This window comes from Triticum dicoccoides, chromosome 3A (genome assembly GCF_002162155.2).
Source record: "Triticum dicoccoides isolate Atlit2015 ecotype Zavitan chromosome 3A, WEW_v2.0, whole genome shotgun sequence".
NCBI lineage: Eukaryota > Viridiplantae > Streptophyta > Magnoliopsida > Poales > Poaceae > Triticum > Triticum dicoccoides.
The window spans coordinates 105,292,613-105,306,993 of NC_041384.1; positions in this window are offsets into that span (position 1 = coordinate 105,292,613).

The following is a 14,381-nucleotide window of genomic DNA, read 5'->3' on the forward strand; positions in this document are numbered from 1 at the left end:
AGCTAAGCCTCCGAGTGAGAGGTTTGCTCTTCACTCGGTAGGATTTCGATAACTTAGGCGAGTACTTGGACTGCAGCTAAGCCCCCGAGTGGGAGGTTTGCTCTTCACTCGGTAGGATTTTTATATCTTAGGCGAGCACTGGGCTGCAGCTAAGCCCCCGAGTGAGAGGTTTGGTCTTCACTCGGTGGGAATTTGATAACTTAGGCGAGTACTTGGACTGCAGCTAAGCCTCCGAGTGGAAGTCTGGCTTACCACTCGGTAGGATTTTCATAACTTAGGCGAGTACTTGGACTGCAGCTAAGTCTCCGAGTGGAAGTCTGGCTTACCACTCGGTAGGATTTTTGATAACTTAGGCGAAACGGATTCGCAGCTAAGCCTCCGAGTGGGAGTCTGGCTCACCACTCGGTAGGATTCTTTACAAACTTAGGCGGAACGGATTCGCGGCTAAGTCACCCACTGAGGGGGGATTTTATTGGACAAAATAAAAAGTGACAAAAATTATGGAGGAACTATGACACTATTATTTTGAGGTCCATGAACTACAGAAGTACTTTATTGCAACTCATCCGAGTGATAAAACTTAAGTGTAAAATGGGCGGAGTAGTTCCATGTTCCAAGCTCGGGGCTCGTCGATATTATGCTCGACATTGTAAAGACGGTACGCCCCGTTGTGAAGAACTTTGGTGACGATGAAGGGTCCTTCCCAAGAAGGAGCAAGCTTGTGTTGTTTCTTCTGATCCACTCGGAGAACTAAATCTCCTTCTTGGAAGGCTCGACCTCTCACATTTCTGGCGTGGAAACGACGCAAATCTTGTTGGTAGATGGTCGACCAGATCAGAGCCATCTCCCTTTCTTCCTCTAAAAGGTCGACTGCGTCCTGCCGCGCTTGTTCAGCTTCTGCTTCGTTGTAGATTTCAACTCGAGGAGCATTGTGGAGAAGATCACTCGGCAAGACTGCTTCAGCTCCGTAGACCAAGAAGAATGGAGTTCTTCCGGTCGACCGATTAGGTGTGGTCCGCAGTCCCCAAAGCACTGAGGGAAGTTCGTCGACCCAAGCTCCAGCTGCATGCTTGAGATCACGCATCAGTCGGGGTTTCAATCCCTTGAGAATCAGGCCATTGGCTCGCTCCGCTTGTCCATTCGACTGCGGATGGGTGACTGAAGCGTAGTCGACTCGTGTGCCTTGAGAGTTACAGAAATCTCTGAATTCCTCCGAGTCAAAGTTCGACCCATTATCCGTAATGATGCTGTGAGGGACTCCATATCTGAATATTAGTTCCCTGATGAAGCTAACAGCAGTACCGGCGTCAAGGTTCTTGATTGGTTTAGCCTCAATCCACTTGGTGAACTTGTCGACTGCCACCAGCACATGCGTGAAGCCACTTCGCCCTGTTCTCAAAGGACCGACCATGTCCAACCCCCATACTGCGAAAGCCCAGACGAGTGGAATGGTCTTCAGGGCTGATGCAGGCTTGTGCGACATATTCGAGTAAAACTGACATCCCTCGCACTTATCTACTATCTCCTTTGCCATCTCATTCGCCTTTGGCCAGTAAAATCCGGCTCGGTATGCTTTGGCCATGATAGTCCGAGAGGACGCATGATGACCGCAGGTCCCCGAGTGAATATCATTAAGGATGATTCGACCTTCTTCTGGCCTTATGCACTTCTGACCAACTCCAGTCGCGCTTTCTCTGTATAACTGTCCTTTGATTACGGTAAAGGCCTTAGATCGACGGACGATCTGTCGAGCCTCTTCCTCATCCTCCGGGAGCTCTTTTCTCAGGATATATGCGATATATGGAACTGTCCAATCGGGAATGACCACCAAGATCTCCATAACCAAGTCGACTACTGCTGGGACTTCAACCTCAGTCGGATCTGTGGCACTCTTGGGCTGTGGAGCTTCTTCGGTGAAAGGATCTTCTTTGACTGACGGAGTGTGTATATGCTCCAAGAACACACCACTCGGAATGGCTTCTCTCTTGGAACCTATCTTTGCTAGATCATCAGCTGCTTGATTTTTCAGTCGGGGTATATGATGGAGCTCCAACCCCTCGAACTTCTTTTCCAGCTTCCTCACTGCACTGCAGTATCCAGTCATGCTTGGGCTTCTCACATCCCACTCCTTCATCACTTGGTTGACCACTAAATCCGAGTCGCCATAGACCATCAGGCGACGGACGCCGAGTGAAATGGCCATGCGCAACCCATATAAGAGGGCCTCATATTCTGCCTCATTGTTGGAGGAATCAAAGTGAATTTGGAGCACATATCTGAGCTTATCTCCTCTGGGGGAAACCAGGACAACCCCAGCACCGGAACCATTCAACATCTTAGAGCCATCAAAGAACATGGTCCAATGCTCCGAGTGAACTTCAGTCGGCTGCTGCTGTTCAATCCACTCAGCGAGGAAATCTGCTATTGCCTGGGACTTAATGGCTTTCTTTGCCTCAAACTTGATATCAAGGGGAAGAAGTTCAATCGCCCATTTAGCCACTCGACCAGTTGCATCTCTGTTGTGCAAAATCTCTGATAGTGGAGCGTGGCTGACGACTGTGATGGAGTGATCAGAGAAATAATGAGCAACCTTCTTTGTGGTCATGTATATTCCATACACAAGCTTCTGATAATGAGGATATCTCTGCTTGGATGGAGTCAAGACTTCAGACAAATAATACACTGGGCGCTGAACTTTGAGAGCTTTTCCTTCTTCTCCCCGCTCGACCGTAAGCACAGTACTGACGACTTGTCCTGTGGCTGCGATATAGAGCAACAGAGGCTCTTTGCTGATTGGAGCAGCAAGCACCAGCTGGGTGGAGAGCAGAGCTTTTAGCTCGGCAAACACTGCATCAGCTTCTGGAGTCCACTCGAACTTGTCTGCCTTCTTCATCAGTCGGTAAAGAGGCAATGCCTTTTCACCGAGTCGTGAGATGAATCGACTTAATGCGACCAAGCATCCAGTAAGCTTCTGGACATCGTGCACTCGCACAGGGCGTTTCATTCGGAGAATAGTGCCGATCTTCTCTGGATTAGCGTCGATTCCTCGTTCGGAAACGAGAAAACCGAGTAACTTTCCACCAGGAACTCCAAATGTGCACTTTGATGGATTGAGCTTGATATCATACCTTCGGAGGTTGGCAAATGTTTCGGCGAGGTCAGCGAGCAGGTCGGAACCTTTTCGTGACTTGACGACGATATCATCCATATACGCTTCCACATTCCGACTGATTTGAGTGAGTAGACACTTCTGAATCATTCGCATAAATGTGGCTCCGGCATTCTTGAGGCCGAATGGCATGGTGATATAGCAGAAGCACCCGAATGGAGTGATGAAAGCTGTTTTTACCTCGTCGGGTCCATACAGACGGATCTGGTGGTACCCGGAGTAGGCGTCTAGAAAAGACAGTCTCTCGCATCCCGCGGTCGAGTCAACAATTTGATCTATGCGAGGGAGAGGAAAATGATCTTTCGGGCAAGCCCGGTTGATGTGCTTGAAATCAATGCACATTCGGAGTGATTTGTCCTTCTTAGGAACCATGACGACATTAGCGAGCCACTCGGAGTGGTATATCTCTCGGATAAATCCTGCCGCCAACAGTCGAGCCACTTCCTCACCAATGGCTTTTCTCTTCTGGACGGCGGACCGCCGAAGATGCTCTTTGACTGGTTTTGCAGATGAGTCGACTCTTAGGCAATGCTCAGCCAGTCCCCTGGGAACACCTGGCATGTCAGCGGGCTTCCATGCAAAAATGTCCCAGTTCTCACGGAGGAACTGGATGAGCGCTTCTTCCTATTTCGGGTCGAGTGTTGTGGAGATGTGGGTCGGAGCTGCATCGGGGTCGGTCGGGTGAATGTGAACAGGCTTCGTCTCACCGGACGACTGAAATGCAGACTCTGTGGCGGGTTTCTTGGATCGCAGCAAGTCACTCGGATCTGCGTTTTGCTTGTATTCTTCGAACTCGACCGCTGTCACCTGGGAATCAGCAATTTTTGAGCCTTTCTGGAAGCACTCTTCTGCCTTTTTCCGATCACCGGTGACAGTGATCACTCCTTTGGGGCCGGGCATCTTCAATTTGAGGTACACGTAACATGGTCGAGCCATGAACCGTGCATAAGCTGGTCTCCCCAAAATGGCATGATATGCACTCTGAAAATCCACGACCTCGAACGTCAACTTCTCTTTGCGAAAATGTTTCGAATCACCAAACACCACGTCCAGAGCTATTTGGCCGAGTGACTCGGCTTTCTTTCCTGGTATAACTCCATGAAAGCTCATGTTACTGGTGCTCAGTCGGGACATCGGAATGCCCATTCCTTTCAGTGTGTCTGCATACAGCAAATTCAGCCCACTACCACCGTCCATAAGCACTTTCGTCAGTCGAGTGCCTTCAACAACTGGATCGACCACCAAAGCTTGCCTCCCAGGGGTGGCAATATGAGTCGGGTGATCAGATTGGTCGAAGGTGATGGGTGTTTGGGACCATTTCAGATAATTTGCTTTTGCTGGGGCAACCATGTTCACCTCACGGTTAATAACTTTCAATCGACTCTTGCTCTCCACATCTGCAAAGATCATCAGAGTAGAGTTGATATGCGGATATCCTTCCCCACTGTCCTCCTTGTCTTCGGCCTTGTCTGACTCCTTCTCCTTGTTATTAGACTGTTTTCCCTGAAACTGCTGGATCAGGAGTCGACATTGGCGAGTGGTGTGCTTCGGGTAGATGATATTCCCCTCTTCGTCTTTCTTCGTGTGGATGTGACACGGCATATCCATCACGTCGTTCCCTTCTTTATCCTTTACCTTCTTAGGGTTCCAGGATCCTTTTGGTTTCCCTTTAAACTTTCCCTGAGTCACGGCCAGAGCCTCTCCAGGAGCTGCCGGTTCAGCCTTCCGCTTCTGTTTCCGACTGGTGTTTCCCTTTTCCGACTGACTCGGCTTGTGCTTGCCGCTTCGGAGTCGGTCTTCTTCTTCGCCGTTGGTGTACTTGGTAGCAATCTCCATCATCCGACTCAAGGTCATGTCACCGGTTCGACCAAACTTCAAACTCAATTCTCTGTTCTTGACGCCATCTTTAAAGGCGCAGACTGCCTGATGATCAGACACATTCTCCACAGTATGGTGCAAAGTGATCCATCTCTGAATATACTCTCTGAGAGTCTCATTGGTCTTCTGCACGCAGACTTGCAACTCCGTCAGTCCAGCCGGTCGCTTGCAAGTTCCTTCAAACGTTCTGATGAACACTCGGGACAGATCTTCCCAAGTGTAAATGCTGCTAGGAGGTAATTGAGTCAACCATGCCCTGGCAGAACCTTCCAGCATGAGGGGCAAATGCTTCATGGCCACCTCGTCGTTCCCACCACCAATCTGAACCGCCACTCGGTAGTCCTCAAGCCAAGTTTCAGGCTTAGACTCACCAGTGAACTTGCTGACTCCTGTTGCCAACCTGAAATTGGGAGGGATAACTGCGGCTCTGATAGCTCTGCTGAAACATTCAGGACCAGAAACATGCACTCGACTGCTTGTGGGCACATCTCTGTCGAGTCCGCCTCGATGGGCTCTGTTCCGGTCGACCAAACCTTGCACGATAATGGATCGCGCGTCGAAGCCCGGTTCTCTGGGGTCGACTGGAACTCTTCGCCCCGTACTGAGCTGACGTCTGTCATCTTGCTGCCGAGGAGCGTAAGACCCACCCCTCGGAGGGGAATTGGGCACTCGACGCCTATCATCTCGGTCGAGTCGGTCACCATATTGGTCTCGCCGATTCTCGCGCCCTTCACGTCGCGGAGGCGATCTGGGACTGTGAGCCGACTGAACCGTATTCGCAGCGACGGATCGACTGTGAATTCTGTTGCGCGACTGCGACACGGCCGAATTCTGATCTCCTGCTGCCCGGAGCAGATCCCTGATCTGCATCAAGCCTCTGCCAGCTTCCGACTAAGAGGGCTGAATGGACTCTGCTATACGGGTCGCAGCTGCCAAATTGTGGATTGGGGTTCGATATACCTGAGTCGGCGGGAAGAGTTGACGTCGACTGGTGTCAGGAACTCGTTGCCGTGCGCGCTCGTCGAGTACTCGCTGAAGATTCTCCAGTCGAGTGCGTTCGGCCAAATTGGCCAAACGTGCCTCCTCTAAGGCGCGAGCCTCGGGGGTTTCTACTGCGATGGGAGTACGCAGGACATCCACGTTCCTGCGGCGAAGTTCTTCTCTTTGCAGAGAGTCGAGTGGCTCGGGCTGGTACTCTTCGTGGTCTCGCGCGGGGTCGCCTCCGTCGCCTGCTCCACCATCACGGGCGAAGCCAGGGGGACTGCGGGGCCCGTCGACCATCAGGATTTCCGCCGCTGTATCACTGCTATCGCACTCGGATGCGGTCTCTACGGAGCCAGTCGACAGATCAAACAGGCCGTAGAGAGATTCGTCGGGCTCGATTGCCGCAACTTGGGTGGTGGCCGTCTGGCGAGCCACCGCGTGCCTCACCCACCGCTGAATCCTCGACCGGCCCAAGCGCTTGCGCTGGCGGGAGACCGAGAGGGTGGTCGATGGGGATGTCGACCGATACGGGGTCGACGGTTGCCGCAGCAGAATGCCGCGGACACATGCGCGAAAATGCATCGCACCACGGACGGGGAGCGCATCAACGTCGAGTGGAGCCTCCTGGAGCCAGGCGGAGTCGTCGGCGATGAAGGTGAGAGCGCCGAGACGGATCTCTCGACCCTCGACCAAAACTCCAGCAGCCACCATGATGAAAGTACTCGGAAGAATCACAACTTCTCCACAAAATTGCTAAAAACACTGGCCCCACGGTGGGCGCCAACTGTCGTGGTTCTAAGTCTGACAGTAGAGTGGGGGGTAGCTATGGAGAGGCAAGGTTCTAGCTATGGAGAAGTTGTAAACACAAGAGATGTACGAGTTCAGGCCCTTCTCGGAGGAAGTAAAAGCCCTACGTCTCGGAGCCCGGAGGCGGTCGAGTGGATTGTGTGTATATGAGTTACAGGGTGCCGAACCCTTCTGCCTGTGGAGGGGGGTGGCTTATATAGAGTGCGCCAGGACCCCAGCCAGCCCACGTAATGAAGGGTTTAAGGGAAATTAAGTCCGGGGCGTTACTGGTAACGTCCCACATAAAGTGTCTTAACTACCATAAAGTCTACTTAACTACAGGCCGTTGCAGTGCAGAATGCCTTTTGACCTCCTGGTAGTCGAGTGAGTCTTCGTGGTCGAGTCCTTCAAGTCAGTCGAGTGAGTCCCTCGTTGGTCGACTGGAAGGTGACCTCTTCTAAGGGTGTCCTTGGGCAGGGTACTTAGATCAGGTCTGTGACCCTACCCTAGGTACATGACTCCATCAGGCCCCCTCTCTCTCTTTCCCCCCTCAAGGAATCCTATTCCAACTAGGATTGGGGGGGGGGGGGAATCCTACTCCCAGAGGGAGTAGGACTCTCCTGGCGCGCCCTCCCTTGGCCGGCAAGCCTCCCCCTCTAGTCCTTTATATACTGAGGTAGAGGCACCCCAGAAACACACAAGTTGATCCACGTGATCTATTCCTTAGCCGTGTGCGGTGCCCCCTGCAACCATATTCCTCGATAATACTGTAGCGGAGTTTAGGCGAAGCCCTGCTGCTGTAGTGCATCAAGATCATCACCACGCCGTCGTGCTGATGGAACTCTTCCCCGACACTTTGCTGGATCGGAGTCCGGGATTCGTCATCGAGCTGAACGTGTGCTCAAACTCGGAGGTGCCGTAGTTTCGGTACTTGATCGGTTGGATCGTGAAGACGTACAACTACTTCCTCTACGTTGCGTCATCGCTTCCGCAGTCGGTCTGCGTGGGTACGTAGACAACACTCTCCCCTCTCGTTGCTATGCATCACATGATCTTGCGTGTGCGTAGGAAATTTTTTGAAATTACTACGAAACCCAACAGTGGCATCCGAGCCTAGGTTATTTATGTTGATGTTACGAGTAGAACACAAGTGAGTTGTGGGCGATATAAGTCATACTGCCTACCAGCATGTCATACTTTGGTTCGGCGGCATTGTTGGACGAGACGACCTGGACCAACATTATGCGTACGCTTACGCGAGACCGGTTCCCCCGATGTGCTTCGCACATAGGTGGCTTGCGGGCGACTGTCTCTCCAACTTTAGTTGAACCAAGTATGGCTACGCCCGGTCCTTGCGAAGGTTAAAACGGAGTCTATTTGACAAACTATCGTTGTGGTTTTGATGCGTAGGTGAGATTGGTTCTTGCTTAAGCCCGTAGCAGCCACGTAAAACTTGCAACAACAAAGTAGAGGACGTCTAACTTGTTTTTGCAGGGCATGTTGTGATGTGATATGGTCAAGACATGATGCTGAATTTTATTGTATGAGATGATCATGTTTTGTAACCGAGTTATCGGCAACTGGCAGAAGCCTTATGGTTGTCGTTTTATTGTATGCAATGCAATCGCGATGTAATGCTTTACTTTATTACTAAGCGGTAGTGATAGTCGTGGAAGCATAAGATTGGCGAGACGACAACGATGCTACGATGGAGATCAAGGTGTCGCGCCGGTGACGATGGTGATCACGACGGTGCTTCGAAGATGGAGATCACAAGCACAAGATGATGATGGCCATATCATATCACTTATATTGATTGCATGTGATGTTTATCTTTTATGCATCTTATCTTGCTTTGATTGACGGTAGCATTATAAGATGATGTCTCACTAAATTATCAAGAAGTGTTCTCCCTGAGTATGCACCGTTGCCAAAGTTCGTCGTGCCCAGACACCACGAGATGATCGGGTGTGATAAGCTCTACGTCCATCTACAACGGGTGCAAGCCAGTTTTTGCACACGCAGAATACTCAGGTTAAACTTGACGAGCCTAGCATATGCATATATGGCCTCGGAACACGGAGACCGAAAGGTCGAGCATGAATCATATAGTAGATATGATCAACATAACGATGTTCACCATTGAAAACTACTCCATCTCACGTGATGATCGGTTATGATTTAGTTGATTTGGATCACGTGATCACTTAGAAGATTAGAGAGATGTCTATCTAAGTGGGAGTTCTTAAGTAATATGATTAATTGAACTTAAATTTATCATGAACTTAGTCCCTGATAGTATCTTGCTTGTTTATGTTGATTGTAGATAGATGGCTCGTGCTGTTGTTCCGTTGAATTTTAATGCGTTCCTTGAGAAAGCAAATTTGAAAGATGATGGTAGCAATTACACGGACTGGGTCCGTAACTTGAGGATTATCCTCATTGCTGCACAGAAGAATTACGTCCTGGAAGCACCGCTGGGTGCCAGGCCTGCTGCTGGAGCAACACCAGATGTTATGAACATCTGGCAGAGCAAAGCTGATGACTACTCGATAGTTCAGTGTGCCATGCTTTATGGCTTAGAATCGGGACTTCAACGATGTTTTGAACGTCATGGAGCATATGAGATGTTTCAGGAGTTGAAGTTAATATTTCAAGCAAATGCCCGGACTGAGAGATATGAAGTCTCCAATAAGTTCTATGGCTGCAAGATGGAGGAGAACAGTTCTGTCAGTGAGCATATACTCAAAATGTCTGGGTATAATAATCACTTGATTCAATTGGGAGTTAATCTTCCAGATGATTGCGTCATTGACAGAATTCTCCAATCACTGCCACCAAGCTACAAGAGCTTCGTGATGAACTATAATATGCAAGGGATGAACAAGACTATTCCCGAGCTCTTCGCAATGCTGAAAGCTGCGGAGCTAGAAATCAAGAAGGAGCATCAAGTGTTGATGGTCAACAAGACCACTAGTTTCAAGAAAAAGGGCAAAGGGAAGAAGAAGGGGGAACTTCAAGAAGAACAGCAAACAAGTTGCTGCTCAGGAGAAGAAACCCAAGTCTGGACCTAAGCCTGAAACTGAGTGCTTCTACTGCAAGCAGACTGGTCACTGGAAGCGGAACTGCCCCAAGTATTTGGCGGATAAGAAGGATGGCAAGGTGAACAAAGGTATATGTGATATACATGTTATTGATGTGTACCTTACTAGAGCTCGCAGTAGCACCTGGGTATTTGATACTGGTTCTGTTGCTAATATTTGCAACTCGAAACAGGGACTACGGAATAAGCGGGCACTGGCAAAGGACGAGGTGACGATGCGCGTGGGAAACGGTTCTAAAGTCGATGTGATCGCGGTCGGCACGCTACCTCTACATCTACCTTCGAGATTAATATTAGACCTAAATAATTGTTATTTGGTGCCAACGTTGAGCATGAACATTATATCTGGATCTTGTTTGATGCGAGACGGTTATTCATTTAAATCAGAGAATAATGGTTGTTCTATTTATATGAGTAATATCTTTTATGGTCATGCACCTTTGAAAAGTGGTCTATTTTTGATGAATCTCGATAGTAGTGATACACATATTCATAATGTTGAAGCCAAAAGATGCAGAGTTAATAATGAAAGTGCAACTTATTTGTGGCACTGTCGTTTAGGTCATATCGGTGTAAAGCGCATGAAGAAACTTCATACTGATGGACTTTTGGAACCACTTGATTATGAATCACTTGGTACTTGCGAACCGTGCCTCATGGGCAAGATGACCAAAACACCGTTCTCCGGAACTATGGAGAGAGCAACAGATTTGTTGGAGATCATACATACAGATGTATGTGATCCGATGAATATTGAGGCTCGTGGCGGATATCGTTATTTTCTCACCTTCACAGATGATTTAAGCAGATATGGGTATATCTACTTAATGAAACATAAGTCTGAAACATTTGAAAAGTTCAAGGAATTTCAAAGTGAAGTTGAAAATCATCGTAACAAGAAAATAAAGTTTCTACGATCTGATCGTGGAGGAGAATATTTGAGTTACGAGTTTGGTGTACATTTGAAAAATTGTGGAATAGTTTCGCAACTCACGCCACCCGGAACACCTCAGCATAATGGTGTGTTCGAACGTCGTAATCGTACTTTATTGGATATGGTGCGATCTATGATGTCTCTTACTGATTTACCGCTATCGTTTTGGGGATACGCTCTAGAGACGGCCGCATTCACGTTAAATAGGGCACCATCAAAATCCGTTAAGACGACGCCTTATGAACTGTGGTTTGGCAAGAAACCAAAGTTGTCGTTTCTTAAAGTTTGGGGCTGCAATGCTTATGTGAAAAAGCTTCAACCTGATAAGCTCGAACCCAAATCGGAGAAATGTGTCTTCATAGGATATCCAAAGGAAACTATTGGATACACCTTCTATCACCGATCCGAAGGCAAGACATTCATTGCTAAGAATGGATCCTTTCTAGAGAAGGAGTTTCTCTCGAAAGAAGTGAGTGGGAGGAAAGTAGAACTTGACGAGGTAACTGTACCTGCTCCTTTATTGGAAAGTAGTACATCACAGAAAATTGTTTCTGCAACACCTACACCAATAAGTGAGGAAGCTAATGATGATAGTCATGAAACTTCAGATCAAGATACTACTGAACCTCGTAGATCAACCAGAGTAAGATCCGCGCTAGAGTGGTACGGTAATCCTGTTCTGGAAATCATGCTACTAGATCATGATGAACCTACGAACTATGAAGAAGCGATGGTGAGCCCAGATTCCGCAAAGTGGCTTGAAGCCATGAAATCTGAGATGGGATCCATGTATGAGAACAAAGTATGGACTTTGGTTGACTTGCCGATGATCGGCAAGCAATTGAGAATAAATGGATCTTTAAGAAGAAGATTGACGCTGATGGTAATGTTACTGTCTACAAAGCTCGACTTGTCGCGAAAGGTTTTCGACAAGTTCAAGGGATTGACTACGATGAGACCTTCTCACCCGTAGCGATGCTTAAGTCCGTCCGAATCATGTTAGCAATTGCCGCATTTTATGATTATGAAATTTGGCAAATGGATGTCAAAACTGCATTCCTGAATGGATTTTTGGAAGAAGAGTTGTATATGATGCAACCAAAAGGTTTTGTCGATCCAAAAGGAGCTAACAAAGTGTGCAAGCTCCAGCGATCCATTTATGGACTGGTGCAAGCCTCTCGGAGTTGGAATAAACGCTTTGATAGTGTGATCAAAGCATTTGGTTTTATACAGACTTTCGGAGAAGCCTGTATTTACAAGAAAGTGAGTGGGAGCTCTGTAGCATTTCTGATATTATATGTGGACGACATATTACTAATTGGAAATGATATAGAATTTCTGGATAGCATAAAGGGATACTTGAATAAGAGTTTTTCAATGAAAGACCTCGGTGAAGCTGCTTACATATTAGGCATAAAGATCTATAGAGATAGATCAAAACGCTTAATTGGACTTTCACAAACAACATACCTTGACAAAATTTTGAAGAAGTTCAAAATGGATCAAGCAAAGAAAGGATTCTTGCCTGTGTTACAAGGTGTGAAATTGAGTAAGACTCAATGCCCGACCACTGCAGAAGATAGAGAGAATATGAAAGATGTTCCCTATGCATCAGCCATAGGATCTATCATGTATGCAATGCTGTGTACCAGACCCGATGTGTGCCTTGCTATAAGTCTAGCAGGGAGGCAAAGTAATCCAGGAGTGGATCACTGGACAATGGTCAAGAACATCCTGAAATACCTGAAAAGGACTAAGGATATGTTTCTCGTATATGGAGGTGACAAAGAGCTCATCGTAAAAGGTTACGTTGATGCAAGCTTTGACACTGATTTGGATAATTCTAAATCGCAAACCAGATACGTGTTTACATTAAACGGTGGAGCTGTCAGTTGGTGCAGTTCTAAACAAAGCGTCATAGCGGGATCTACATGTGAAGTGGAGTACATAGCTGCTTCGGAAGCAGCGAACGAAGGAGTCTGGATGAAGGAGTTCATATCCGATCTAGGTGTCATACCTAGTGCATCGGGTCCAATGAAAATCTTTTGTGACAATACTGGTGCAATTACCTTGGCAAAGGAATCCAGATTTCACAAGAGAACCAAGCACATCAAGAGACGCTTCAATTCCATCCGGGATCTAGTCCAGGTGGGAGACATAGAGATTTGCAAGATACATACGGATCTGAATATTGCAGACCCGTTGACTAAGCCTCTTCCACGAGCAAAACATGATCAGCACCAAGGCTCCATGGGTGTTAGAATCATTACGGTGTAATCTAGATTATTGACTCTAGTGCAAGTGGGAGACTGAAGGAAATATGCCCTAGAGGCAATAATAAAGTTATTATTTATTTCCTTATAATCATGATAAATGTTTATTATTCATGCTAGAATTGTATTAACCGGAGACATAATGCATGTGTGAATACATAGACAAACAAAGTGTCACTAGTATGCCTCTACTTGACTAGCTCGTTAATCAAAGATGGTTATGTTTCCTAACCATGAACAATGAGTTGTTATTTGATTAACGGGATCACATCATTAAGAGAATGATCTGATTGACATGACCCATTCCATTAGCTTAGCACCCGATCGTTTAGTATGTTGCTATTGCTTTCTTCATGACTTATACATGTTCCTATAACTATGAGATTATGCAACTCCCGTTTACCGGAGGAACACTTTGGGTACTACCAAACGTCACAACGTAACTGGGTGATTATAAAGGAGTATTACAGGTGTCTCCAAAGGTACATGTTGGGTTGGCGTATTTCGAGATTAGGTTTTGTCACTCCGATTATCGGAGAGGTATCTCTGGGCCCTCTCGGTAATGCACATCATATAAGCCTTGCAAGCATTGCAACTAATGAGTTAGTTGTGAGATGATGTATTACAGAACGAGTAAAGAGACTTGCCGGTAACGAGATTGAACTAGGTATTGGATACCGACGGTCGAATCTCGGGCAAGTAACATACCGATGACAAAGGGAACAACGTATGTTGTTATGCGGTCTGACCGATAAAGATCTTCGTAGAATATGTAGGAGCCAATATGGGCATCCAGGTCCCGCTATTGGTTATTGACCAGAGACGTGTCTCGGTCATGTCTACATTGTTCTCGAACCCGTAGGGTCCGCACGCTTAAGGTTACGATGACAGTTATATTATGAGTTTATGCATTTTGATGTACCGAAGGTTGTTCGGAGTCCCGGATGTGATCACAGACATGACGAGGAGTCTCAAAATGGTCGAGACGTAAAGATTGATATATTGGAAGCCTATGTTTGGATATCGGAAGTGTTCCGGGTGAAATCGGGATTTTACCGGAGTACCGGGAGGTTACCGGAACCCCCCGGGAGCTATATGGGCCTTAGTGGGCTTTAGTGGAAAGGAGAAAGGGGCAGCCCAAGGTGGCTGTGCGCCTCCCCCCTTCCCCTAGTCCTATTAGGACTAGGAGAGGTGGCCGGCCCCCTCTCTCTCTTTCCCCCCTCAAGGAATCCTATTCCAACTAGGATTGGGGGG